This window comes from Gossypium hirsutum, chromosome A07 (genome assembly GCF_007990345.1).
Source record: "Gossypium hirsutum isolate 1008001.06 chromosome A07, Gossypium_hirsutum_v2.1, whole genome shotgun sequence".
In the NCBI taxonomy this organism is placed as follows: domain Eukaryota; kingdom Viridiplantae; phylum Streptophyta; class Magnoliopsida; order Malvales; family Malvaceae; genus Gossypium; species Gossypium hirsutum.
The window spans coordinates 40,853,414-40,867,910 of NC_053430.1; the positions used below are offsets into that span (position 1 = coordinate 40,853,414).

General features: G+C 37.1%; 1 non-coding gene across 1 annotated transcript; it reads right to left on the reverse strand.

Annotated features, from left to right (window-relative positions):
• Positions 1 to 3,594: 3,594 nt before the first annotated feature.
• LOC121203894 (small nucleolar RNA R71) lies at positions 3,595 to 3,700 on the reverse strand. The gene has a single exon (XR_005898826.1). It is a non-coding gene; the product is annotated as a small nucleolar RNA R71 (small nucleolar RNA).
• Between the last annotated feature and the right edge of the window lie 10,797 nt (positions 3,701 to 14,497).

The window sequence follows — 14,497 nt, forward strand, 5'->3', positions numbered from 1 at the left end:
TTATGTAATCGAAGCTCGATGAGTCTATTTTCATATAGAAGTAATGAAAAGATCATATGGACAGTATGTTAAGAGAAAATCAGGTTCTCGTGGGACAGGGCTAGAACGGTTTCTGGATTCCCTGCTCCGACTTTGGAAATTCATTATAAATTAACCAGAGATAATTAGGAGTCGTACCATATATGTATAGATTCCTCTCTGAGTCTAGTTTCTATAGAAACAAACGGCATCAGTATTGAAGTTCTGTGCAGGGAGATATCCAAGTCGTAATGGGAAAAGGTCAGTGTAGTCGACCCCTACAACTTGGGAGACTTTGACTAATAAACTGTACTAATTGGCCCGACCAAAAATTATAGAAAAAATTACATAGATGGGCACATGAGTCTAGTTTCTGGGAAAAATTACGAAACTGATTTTTGAGTTACGAAACTCAAGATATGATTTTTAAAACGACTAGTACACAGATTGGGCAGTGTCTGGAAAATAAATTTTGTAAAGGGGTTAAAGTCAGTTAACACCCCGTGTTCGACTCCGTTGTCGGTTTCGGGTTCGGGGTGTTACAATGGCCTCAAGGATGATTTAAAGGTCCTAATAGCTTCGCAGAGGGAGCGAAATTTTTCAACTTTAGTGGATAAGGCAAAGATCGCCGAGAATGTGAAGCGTGCTGAGCGCCAGAATTGTGAAAAGGAAAGAGGTAGGAACAAGAGGGATTCGGAGCCCTCAAGTTCATTTGTGAGGCCTAAAAAAAAGGCCAGAGTTGTTGGGCTGAACAGTGTTGAGGTCCCTGTTGCTATCTAGACCGCAGCTCTGTGTGGATTGTGGGAGACGCCATCAGAGCGAATGCTGGAAAAGGATTAGGGCATGTTTGAAGTGCGAATTATTAGAGCACCGTATCAGAGATTGTCCACGGGGGCCCGATCAAATGCAAGCTACTGGTATGGGTACTGTTCAGCTATCGAGAGGTGTTCAGCAGCCATCGAAAGGCTGTGGTCAGGCCAGAGGTGGAAATGGTATGGGCCGTGGAAGTGGAGCACCGGGCAGAGGTGCTGGTCATACTGAGGCGAGGCAGCCAACACTGGTTTTTGCTGCACGTCGCCAAGAGGACGAAGACGCCCCAGATTTTTTTACGGGTACGTTCTTTATCCATAATGTACCTTATACTGCACTAATTGATGTTGGGTCTACGTATTCTTATATATCATGCACTATGTCTGAGACTTTGGGTATAATGGTTGAAAACACTGCGAGTGAGGTTACTATGTTGAGTCCATTAGGCCAATCAGTAAGAGTGAATAAACTGTTTAAGGATGTACCTTTGGAGGTACAATGAATGATCTTTTTGGCAGATTTATTGGAACTCCCTTTTGGAGAATTCGACTTAATACTGGGTATGAACTGGCTGGTTAAACATCAAGTGAATTTGGATTGTGCAGCTAAACGGGTGGTACTGAAAGTAGTGGAAGGTAATGAGGTAGTGGTAATTGGGAAGTGATAAACCGTAATTTATACATATTTTTATCCCATGCTTAACACATTTATTGATGATTTCTCCTTAGATTTGGTGAATTCAATGCTCCTAATTCTTTAATTTCATGTTTTATACTTAGGTGAGCATAGGAGAGTAAAAAAGTGAGAAACGGGCCAAAAATGGAGAAAATGGACCCACATAGGAAATCAACACGGCTGGGACTTCCTCACACGGGCGTGTCACATGGTCATGTCTCTTTGGTAGGATCGAAGCATGACTTACACGGGTATACTACACGCCCGTGCCTATTCAACAGCCTTGATCACGGGCTAGAGTAATTACACACGGGCGTGTCACACGGGCTTGTCCCTGTCAAGCCCAAGTATAATCCTATTTGGAAAATGCCAATTTTGAGGGCTCTTAGGCATTCTAAAGCCTATTTAAACACCTAAGGAGGCACTTAGGTGAAGGCACAGAGTAGGAAGCAGGGAATTACTCAAGGAAGTCGATTGACCCATCTCAAAAGTCGTATTCATCATCAAGACTGAAGATCTCCCTTCAAGTTCCTTCAGGAGTTTTGGGTTTTCTTATGTTTTGTTATCTTTATTCTTTTGAGATGTTTTCTTTCATAAGTATGAACTAAACCCCATAAATACCTAAGGGGAATGAAACTTAAGACGGATCTTGTTATTATTATATGAATTGTATGATAAATATTTGACTTGTTCTTAATTATGTGTTCTTAATTCTTGTTTTAATATTCCAGGATATTGATTCAAGTTAATGCTCCTATTCAGAGGAGGAATTGACCCTGTCTAAGAGTAAATTTGTCATAACTAAGTGGAGTTGATTGCACGCCTAGAGATAGGGTGATAAGATTTTACCAGATTAGGGTGAAACCTAATAAGAGGATTCATAGATCGAGTTAATACAACACTAGGGCTTTAATTAGAAAGAGATTTCAATTAATCAACCTAGGGTTAGACGTTATTAGTCTCGAGAGAGATAATAATATAACTTAGGGATCTCTACGGATCAAGTCAAATGAATAAATCGTCTGATTCAGAGTCAAATAACAAGTGAAGTCTAGGTGGATTTTTCCTTAGTTATTGTCTTAACCAATCGAATTTTCCCAAAAGTATTTTCCCAAATTTTCTTTTTATGCATTCTTAGTTTAGTAATTAATTTGGATAACCAAATCCCTTAATTTTTAGGATAGATAATAAAAAGAAGGTAATTACTAGTACTTTTGGTTCCTTTGGGTTTGAAAATTCGGTCTTGCTAAAGCTATACTACTGTTCGATAGGTACACCTGCCTTCATCGTGATAATAGTTAGTTTCAAGAACAATTAATTATAAATATTTAAAACCTATCATGAATATCATGTATCAAGTTTTTGGCGCCGTTTTCAGGGAACTAGGATATTAGGAACACTCGATTTTTATTACTTTAGCCATTCTACTTTATTTGCAATTTAATTTTTTATTTTCTTTTCTAATTTTTCTTTTATTCGTTCCTGGCAGGTTTTTATAGTGTATGACTAGAAGAAACCCGTCGGGACCATTACTATTTGATAGTGAGATCGATCGCACAGTTTGCAGAAAACAAAGAGAAATAAGGCGAAGCCTAAGTTACACAGGGGAAGAGCAAGAGGACGATACTTCAACCACAACCGAGGGGATGGCTGAGAACCAAGAAAATTCGCTACCTCCTGCGATTGCTGCTAATCAGAATCCTGCTCCATGCATTATGTATGATTATGTTAAACCTTCTTTAACAGGAACTGAATCGAGCATAGTTAGACCTACTGTAGCTGCAAATACTTTTGAACTGAAACCTAACACAATTCAAATGATACAGCAATTTGTTCAGTTTGATGGTTTGCAGGACAAAGATCCAAATGCTCACTTATCCCAACGCTCACTTGGCAAACTTTTTGGAACTATGCGATAAATTTAAAATTACTGGCGTTTCTGATGACGCCATTCGCCTTCGATTATTGCCTTTTTCATTAAGAAATAAAGCTAAACAGTGGTTGAATTAGTTACCAAGAGGGTCAATCACTACTTGGGAACAAATGATTGAAAAGTTTTTGTTAAAATATTTTTCACCGGCTAAAACGGCTAAATTACGTAATGATATCTCTTCTTTTGTGCAGATGGATTTAGAAACACTTTACGATGCATGGGAGAGATACAGGACCTTTTGAGAAGACGCCCTCACCATGGGTTACCACTCTGGTTACATGTTCAAACGTTTCATAATGGCCTGAATCCTTCGACTCGAGAAATGGTTGACGCAGCAGCTGGTGGGACTATCAATAATAAAACACCTGAAGATGCTTATGAATTCATAAAAGAGATGTCACTGAATAATTATCAGTGGCAAGTCATGAGGATAAAGCCAACAAAAGCAGACGGCATTTTTAACGTCGATTCGGTCACCATGCTCTCTAATCAGGTAGAACTCTTGAATAAGAAAATTGACGGTCTTCTTAGTTCTTCACAGGTTCACCTAGTAATGATGTGTGAAGCAAGTGGAGGTAGATCGAGCAATCCAGATTACCCACCCTATGGCCACAACATGGAGAACGATCAGTTAAATTACTTGAATAATAATCCTCGATCTCAAAATAATCCTTATAGTAATACTTACAATGCAGGTTGGAGGAACCACCCAAATTTCTCATGGGGAGGCCAAGGAAATTAGCGACCACCACCACCTCCAGGCTTCCAATAAGAGAAAAAGCCGAACCTTGAGAAGATGCTAACAAAATTCATCTCAGTGTCAGAAACTTATTTCCAGAATACTGAAACAGCACTTAAAAATCAACAAGCATCAATCCAGGGGCTCGAAACTCAAATAGGTCAGCTTGCTCAATTGATATCTGAATCACCATAAGGTAGCCTACCGAGTAACACTGAATCTAACCCAAGGGAGCAAATCAATGAAATTACCATTCAAGATGAGGAAGGGTTAGTTGCACCTGAACTAGAATAGAGGCAAGAAACTGTGGTAAGTAAAGGTAAGGGTGAGGTGGACCACAACGACTAGAAACCGATAAGTAAATAGTACAAACCTTGTGTGCCATACCTAAACGCGACAAGGAAAGACCGCACAGAAGAACAATTCGGTAAATTCCTTAAATTATTAAAGAAGTTACATATTAACTTACCATTTATTGAAGCTCTTTCACAGATGCCAAACGCAGTCAAATTCTTAAAGGAGCTTTTAACAGATAAACGGAAGTTGGATGAGGCGTCGCATGTGGAACTAAATGCAGTTTGCTCAACCATACTACAGAATAAGCTAGACAACAAATTAAAAGATCCAGGGAGTTTTACGATTCCCTGTTTAGTTGGTAGCCTAGACGTAAATAATGCTTTGGCTAATTTAGGGGCTAGTATCAATGTCATGCCTTACAAAATGTTTAAACAACTAGGTCTTGGGAAACCGAAACAAACTAGGATGAGTATTCAATTAGCCGATAAAACAATCAGATTTCCTAGGGGGATTATTGAAGATGTACTCATTAAAATTGACAAATTTATATTCCCAGTTGATTTCGTTATCCTAGACATAGAAGAGGATAGTAATGTTCCTTTAATTTTAGGGAGGCCCTTTTTACAACCGCTAGAACAATAGTTGATGTTGGCACAGGTGAACTCATGCTTCGTGTGGGAGACGAAACAATCACCCTTCAAGCTCGTAATTCGAGTAACACTTCAAAAATTGAAGGTGGTTGTATAAATCATTCTACTAAAACTGACCATGTGGTGCAACCTACTTTGCAGGAAATAAGTTCGAAGAACCTACACGAGCCATGTTCAAGCAACAACAAATGACCTATCTATGAAGAACGAAGGCTACAAATCGAGGAACTAGATGAATGGCGGACATAGAAATCGAGAACACCCAATAAATTGAAACCAAGCTAGGACAAGCTCAATACATCACCAAATCAACTTAAGGTTGGAGACAAAGTACTACTAGATGCAGCAGATCCTCGCATTACCACTTCTAAACCTAATGAAGAAATTTGTCTCACGGTACTCAATATTTTCCCATATGGTACAGTCAAGGTAATTCACCCTAAATTCAGAACTTTTAAGGTAAACAGTACTCGTCCTAAACCTTATATTGATAAAGTTGATAGCAGGGATGAGGAGTGTAAACTCCTCGAGCCACCATGATCACACACCAGAGAGGTAAGTCAAGCTTAGACTATAAATAAGTGCTTCTCGGGAAGCAACCCGAACACTAACAGTAATGATTTATTTAAATTCTAGTTTCCACATTTAACCTACTAACTAAGTCTTGGAACACAGGGTTTCCCCATCCACACGGCCAGGCACATGGGCGTGCCTTAGGCCGTGCACACACCACAGGAGGAGACACGGCCGTATGATACGACCGTGTGAAAACAGGGAAAAACCGTTTCCCCAACAAGGGATGCGATAAGTTACCACGGCCATGTGATAAGGCCGTGGAAAAAGCTGCCAAACCAACACGGGCGTGTGACACGCCCGTGTTGTAAAATCGTGGGTGGACCTATCAAATTAGCACGGGCGTTCACCACGCTCGTGCCCAGCCCCCGTGGTTGACACTGTCAAAATAACATGGGCGTGTGCCTGTATACACAGGCGTGGAAGAAACGAACGAAGATTGCATGACCGTGCAAGATGGCCGTGTACACCAATGGGCCCAATTTCGAAAACCACGAAACGCACGGGCTAATGAAGGCATACGGGCGTGCCCCACGGCCGTGTACCCCAATTTCTCTATAAACACCTATTATTTATTTTATTTTTATCTTTATATTTTGAAATTACTTTTTATTTCCTTTTAATACTATTTTATCTTGAGTTTTTACAATTTTTATTTTGGCTATTTCATTATGAGTAATTATGCTCCATTATATTTTCTAAAGAGTTTCAGACTTTATCACAGTCATAGAGAGCTCCAAAGCTTATCATCAAATAAGAAATAAAAACTCCAATGGTAAAGGACTTATGAACTAATGAGCCTCTACCACCACCGAAGTATCCTCCTCCACTCTCATCATTGCCTTGGCCGATTATTCTCCATAACTCCAATTCAAGGAGTTCATTCATCATTCAGGAAGCTTCACTTCTCTCCCTATCTTATGATTATTTATCTATATTTTTCAATATATCTATCTTTGTACATTGAGGACAATGTACATCTTAAGTGTGGAGGGTCTTTCATATCATCATTAGAAATCCCTGAATTTTATCTTATTCTCACGTGAATCACTCATATCACTATTAGAATGAATTTTAATTAATTTATGATTTTTATTGATATGTCTTGAATTAAAACATAGGCTTTTATGCATTGATTGCTTAAACTTTAAGACATTAGGAAATCAAACATGATAAGTTGATTTTTGAAGGATTATAAACTTTTAGGTTGTTTCCCTAAGTTTAGGTATTACCGTGAGTTGAAATTCACAAGTTTAAACATCAAAAAGCATAATTTTTGTGAGATATTGAGCCCTTAGAGCATATTTTATTTTTTTCATGCACACTTTTATTATGAGTGCCTCAGTATTGATTTGTTATTCTAGAACTTGCTTGATTATGCATGTCAAGACCATACCATTTGATTTGATATGACAAGATGATAAAGGCACTTAGGTTTAATCCATTCACTCCACAAAATCCTACCTTCATAATTAACCCTTAATGAACCCTCTTTGAGCCTAACAAACCATTAATTGATTTACTCTCAATATTAAACCATAACCCATTATTGTTGAAATCCCCTAATTTGATCCCTATTTTTTTGAGATTTGATTTGAACTAATTACTTAGCTATGTTTTGTTCTTCTATGTATTTGACTTGTTCTTTAAAAAAATACTTCAACACATATTAATAGTAATTCGCCATTTCTGAGCTTAAGTGTTAATTCTATATTCTAAGAAGAAGCTCACTTGTATTCAACTGATGACTAGTTATTTTTCTAGCTAGGTAATTTTTCAATTCAATCTCGATTCTAACCTTTTTCCTTCAACTTGTGACTACACCCCTTAACCAAAAGCCACATTACAACCCTCTAAAAACCTATTTGATTGATGTATCAGCTCAATTTATAGTGGAGGAGATTTGATTTTCAAGCAAGCCTATGGCAATAGCTTTTCATATTGACTAATGAGTGCTTCAATTGATGTCCTTAAACACCTAGAGTGATTTGAGTGAATCTTTAGTGAGGATGTTAAACTCTGTGATATTTTGATCAAAGGTAATCACTTAGATAAGGGGAGACACCTATGTTTTTGTGATAAAATACTCAACTTGAAATGTTTGAAACTTTGATGTACTTTTAGTTGAATTTTCAATGTATGAATACTTATGGATTATTTTGAGATATTATTGGTAGGGATTATAAATTGAGAAGAATTTATTTTGATTGTGAGTTGAGGATTTTTCTTGAGGACAAGCAAACACTTAAGTGTGAGGGTATTTGATAAACCGTAATTTATACATATTTTTATCCCATGCTTAACACATTTATTGATGATTTCTCCTTAGATTTGGTGAATTCGATGCTATTAATTATTTAATTTCATGTTTTATACTTAGGTGAGCATAGGATAGTAAAAAGAGTGAGAAACGAGCCGAAAACAGAGAAAATGGACCCACATGGGAAATCAACACGGCCTGGACTTCCTCACACGGGCGTGTCACACGGCCGTGTCTCTTTGGCAGGATCAAAGCACAACTTACATGGGTAGAATACACGCCCGTGCCTATTCAACAGCCTTGACCACGGGCTAGAGTAATCATATACGGGCGTGTCACACAGGCGTGTCTCTGCCAAGCCCAAGTATAATCCTATTCGGAAAAGGCCAATTTTGAGGGCTCTTAGGCATTCTAAAGCCTATTTAAACGCCTAATGAGGCACTTAGGAGAAGACACGGAGTAGGAAGCAGGGAATTACTCAAGGAAAGCCGATTGACCCATTTCCAAAGCTGGATTCATCATCAAGACTGAAGATCTCCTTTCAAGTTCCTTCAGGAGTTTTGGGTTTTCTTATGTTTTGTTATCTTTATGCTTTTGAGATGTTTTCTTTCATAAGTATGAACTAAACCCCCTAAATACCTAAGGGGAATGAAACCTAAGATGGATCTTATTATTATTATCTGAATTGTATGATAAATATTTGACTTGTTCTTAATTATGTGTTCGTAATTCTTGTTAATATTCCAGGATATTGATTCAAGTTAATGCTATGATTCAGAGGAGGAATAGACCCTGTCTAAGAGTAAATTTTTCATAATTAAGCAGAGTTGATTACACGCCTAGAGATAGGGTGATAAGATTTTGCCGGATTAGGGTGAAACCTAATAAAGGGATCCATAGATCGAGTTAATGCAACACTAGGGCGTTAATTAGAAAGAGATTTCAATTAATCAACCTAGGGTTAAACGTTATTAGTCTCGAGAGAGATAATAATATAACTTAGGGATCTCTACGGATCAAGTCAAATGAATAAATCTCTGATTCAGAGTCAAATAAAAAGTGAAGTCCAGGTTTCCTTAGGTATTGTCTTAATCAATCGAATTTTCCCAACAGTATTTTCCCAAATTTTCTTTCTGTGAATTCTTAGTTTAGTAATTAATTTAGATAACCAAATCCCTTAATTTTTAGGCTAGATAATAAAAAGAAGGTAATTACTAGTACTCTTGGTTCATTTGGGTTCGACAATCTAGTCTTGCTAAAGCTATACTACTACTCGATAGGTACACTTGCCTTCATTGTGATATAGTTAGTTTCAAGAACGACTAATTATAAATATTTAAAACCTGTCACGAATATCACGTATCAAGAACGTCAGAATTATTTGTCCAATGTGATTTCTGTACTAAAGGCTGAAAAGTTGGTTCGTATGGGTTGTGAGGCGTATCTAGCCTACATCGGTATTTCTGATTTTAAGGTTTCGTCTATTAAAGATATTAGAACAATTAAGGACTTTTCAGATATTTTTTCCCGATGAGCTACCTGGGTTACCTCCAAACCGTGAAGTTGAATTTAGGATAGAGCTCCTACCTGGTACAGCTTTGGTGTCCATCGCCTCTTATAGAATGGCACCGAAGGAGCTTGTGGAGCTAAAAGCTCAGATTCAAGAGTTACTGGATCGAGGGTTCATCCGCCTTAGCGTGTCTCTGCGGGGAGCACCGGTTTTATTTGTGAAAAAGAATGATGGATCCATGTGTATGTGCATCGACTACCGTTAACTAAATGAATTGACTATTAAGAATAAGTACCCCCTATTTAGAATTGATAATCTATTCAACCACTTTCGAGGAGCTTCGGTCTTCTCTAATATTGATCTTTGATTAGGGTACCATCAACTGAGAGTCAAAGAGGCTGATGTTTACAAGACAGCGTTTAAGACTCGTTATGGTCATTACGAGTTCCTAGTGATGCCATTTGGACTGACAAATGCACCAGCAGCTTTTATGGATCTGATGAACCGAGTGTTCCAGCCCTATCTAGATCAATTTGTAGTGGTTTTTATAAGTGACATCTTGGTGCATTCAAGAACTGAAGATGATCACGATACACATCTCTGAGTGGTTCTACAGATTTTGAGAGGGAAACAGTATGCCAAGTTCAATAAATGCGAGTTCTGGTTATAAGAGGTAACATTTCTGTGCCATGTGGTATTTGCTAAAGGGATTAGGGTTGATCATCGGAAAATTGAGGTTGTTCTTGATTGGAAGACGCCTAAGACGATATCTGAGATTCAAAGTTTTTTAGGTCTAACAGGATATTATAGATGGTTTTTTGAGGAGTTTTCATTGATTGCTGCACCTTTGAATAAGTTGTTGCCTAAGGGTATGTCGTTTAACTGGACTGATGCTCAGCAATAGAGTTTTAAGAGGCTTAAGAAAATTTTGATTGAGGCTCCTGTCTTAGTACAGCCAGCCTGAGAAAGAGTTTACTATTTACAGCGATGCATCACATGTTGGTTTGGGATGTATGTTGATGCAAAAGGGTAAGGTGGTGGCATATGCGTCTCGCCAGCTTAAGACTCATGAGGCGAATTATCCGACATATAACTTGGAGTTTTTGCGGTGGTATTCGCACTGAAAATTTAGAGGCATTACCAATATGGTGAGAAGTGTATCATTTATACGGACCACAAGAGTCTCAAGTACCTCCTCACTCAGAAGGAGCTCAATCTTAGGCAGCGTAGATGGGTTGAACTGCTAAAAGACTATGACTATTCAATTGAATGCCATCCTGGTAAGGCCAATGTGTGGCCGATGCATTGAACCGTAGGGCTATGACTGATCTGAGGGCAATGTTTGTTCATCTCAGCTTATTTGATGATGGAAGTCTGTTGGCCAAACTTCAGGTTAAACTGGCGTGGATTCAGCAGATTAAGGGTAAATAGTTGGAGGATGAATCATTAGGTCCTCGATTCCAACAGATTGAGTGTGGTAACATATTAGATTTTGGACTGAATAGCGAAGGGGTACTCTATTTTTATTGGAGAGTCAGTGTACCGAAGGATACTTATTTGAGGCAGTCTATACTACGAGAGGCGCATAATAGTCCTTATGCTATGCACCCTGGTGGGAATAAGATGTACCGAGACATTCATGAGTTATATTGGTGGTCGGGTCTTAAGCGTGAAGTTTCTGACTTTGTGGGTAAATGTCTGACTTGCTAGCAGGTTAAGGCTGAACATCAGTTGTAACATCCCGAAATAGGGCCTAAACGGAACAGTGGTTGCGAAACCAAAAATTTGAGGTAGAAAAATTTATTTTATTATTATTTTGAGGTTCATGATATGATTGCATGATTGTGTGAAAATTTCGTGATGAAATTCTATGCATAAAGTGCTTAAGTTGAGATTAGGAACTAAATCGAATAATTTGCAAAACTTGCATTCTAGAATTTTTTTAGTATGAAATTGCTTTGGAATATTAATGAGGAGGTCTTAAATAGAAATTTGACCAATTTCTAAGTCTATGGACAAAAATTGGACATGGATGGAATTTTTGGAAAGTTTAGTAGTAAGGGCATTTTGGTCATTTAGTTATTAAAATGAATTGAAAACAAAATTAAAAGCCAATTTTTGTCCATCTTCTTCATTAGGCCGAAATTTCAAGGGTTCTCCATAGATAGGGTTTGTTTCAAGCTTTCAAGCTCCATAGTAAGTGATTCCAAGCCTCGTTTTTAATGATCTTTACATTTTTGGAGTCCCGATAACTTGATTAAGCTTATTCTAGCAATAATTCAACCTAGGGTTCATATTTGGAAAAATACCCATAGGTGAAATTTGTGTATTTTGGTGTTTTATGATAGAATATGAGGTTTTAAATTATGTTAGACAACTTGTGCTACTCGGTTTTAAGTGAAAACGAGTAAAAGGGCTTAATCGGTAAAAATACCTAATAGTCATAAGTACATGTTAGAGAGTGAATTTGATGTTGTCATAGAAGGAAAAAATGATCAGCATGTCATAAAACATAAGAAAATAGGATGAATTTTGATTTACGAGCCTTGGGGCAAAAATGTAATTTTGCCAAAGTTTTGGTCAAGGACTGTTTTAATAAATGTGAGTATTAAATAAGCTAAATTTTTTATTATAGATCAAGAAGGACAAAATCTGGAGTTAGACCAGGGAAAGAAAAAGATAGTGGACTAAATCGATATAGTTGATCGTATTTTATTTCGAGGTAAGTTTGCGGTAAATAAATGCAATATTCTATTATTTTATGTTAATTTTGTTAATTTCCAGCATGTTTATATTTATTTTATGAAATTATTCAAAGAAGACTCAAGCATGAATTGACAGAGAAGTAATTTCAGAAAGTCCCGGTTGAACCTTAGGAATGTGCAGGATACAAATGTCATGACATTAGGGTTTAAGGATATCGTGTAAGACCATGCCAAGGCATGGCAATTGGTAAGGTTTCTAAGGCAAGGAAATCATGTAAGACCATGTCAAGACATGGCATTGATAAGTTACTATAAGGCAAAGGTCCCATGTAAGACCATGCCAAGGCATGGCATTGGTAAGTTCATAAGGCAAGGCTACCATGTAAGACCATGTCAAGACATGGCAATGGTAAGTTTCAAAAGGATACCATGTAAGACCATGACAAGTCATGGCAATGGTAAGGTACCCGTGTATCCTTAGTATTCCAAGTGGTTCAACGGGAAAATTTAAAGAGAATATCAAGGTAAGGTAAGGTAAGACGAGTTATACTAAAAAGGTAAGACAAGTTCATGCTAGAAGAGTAAAGGTAGGTATATAATGTTTATGTATGCTAGATAAGGAAAAAGGTAAGTAAAATGTATTAATAAATTTGATTAAGTAAGTAAGTATTTAAGTAAGTGAGTAAGTGAAGAAGTTTAAAATATGTCTATGACAATTAATGAAGCTGCATTATGTAGTATCATGCCAAGTAGTAACATAGTTCTTATGAATGTTGTTATTTATTTGCATGCAAACTTACTAAGCTTAATGCTTAACTCCTCTATTTTCCTTCTTTTTATAGTTTTGTCAAGCTAACTCGGGGATCGTAAACTACGTCGGAGGTCTAGGCACACTATCACGAGGATTATTTTGATATAGCTTTGGAATATTAATGAGGAGGTCTTAAATAGCAATTTGACCAATTTCTAAGTCTATGGACAAAAATTGGACATGGATGGAATTTTTGGAAAGTTTAGTAGTAAGGGCATTTTGGTCATTTAGTTATTAAAATGAATTAAAAACAAAATTAAAAGCCAATTTTTGTCCATCTTCTTCATTAGGCCGAAATTTCAAGGGTTCTCCATAGATAGGGTTTGTTTCAAGCTTTCAAGCTCCATAGTAAGTGATTCCAAGCCCCGTTTTTAATGATCTTTACATTTTTGGAGTCCCGATAACTTGATTAAGCTTATTCTAGCAATAATTCAACCTAGGGTTCATATTTGGAAAAATACCCATAGGTGAAATTTATGTATTTTGGTGTTTTATGATAGAATATGAGGTTTTAAATTATGTTAGACAACTTGTGCTACTCGGTTTTAAGTGAAAATGAGTAAAAGGGCTTAATCGGTAAAAATACCTAATAGTCATAAGTACATGTTAGAGAGTGAATTTGATGTTTTCATAGAAGGAAAAAATGATCAGCATGTCATAAAACATAAGAAAATAGGATTAAGTTTGATTTACGAGCCTTGGGGCAAAAATGCAAATATGTGAAAGTTTAGGGGTAAAAATGTAATTTTGCCAAAGTTTGGGTCAAGGACTGTTTTAATAAATGTGAGTATTAAATAAGCTAAATTTTTTATTATAGATCGAGAAGGACAAAATCTGGAGTTAGACTGGGGAAAGAAAAAGATAGTGGACTAAATCGATATAGTTGATCGTATTTTGTTTCGAGGTAAGTTTGCGGTAAATAAATGCAATATTCTATTATTTTATGTTAATTTTGTTAATTTCCAGCATGTGTATATTTATTTTATGAAATTATTCAAAGAAGACTCAAGCATGAATTGACAGAGAAGTAATTTCAGAAAGTCCCGGTTGAACCTTAGGAATGTGTAGGATACAAATGTCATGACATTAGGGTTTAAGGATACCGTGTAAGACTATGCCAAGGCATGGCAATTGGTAAGGTTTCTAAGGCAAGGAAATCTTGTAAGACCATGTCAAGACATGGCATTGATAGGTTACTATAAGGCAAAGGTCCTATGTAAGACCATGCCAAGGCATGGCATTGGTGAGTTCATAAGGCAAGGCTACCATGTAAGACCATGTCAAGACACGGCAATGGTAAGTTTCAAAAGGATACCACGTAAGACCATGACAATTCATGGCAATGGTAAGGTACCCGTGTATCCTTAGTATTCCAAGTGGTTCAACGGGAAAATTTAAGGAGAATATCAAGGTAAGGTAAGGTAAGACGAGTTATACTAAAAAGGTAAGACAAGTTCATGCTAGAAGAGTAAAGGTAAGTATATAATGTTCATGTATGCTTGATAAGGAAAAAGGT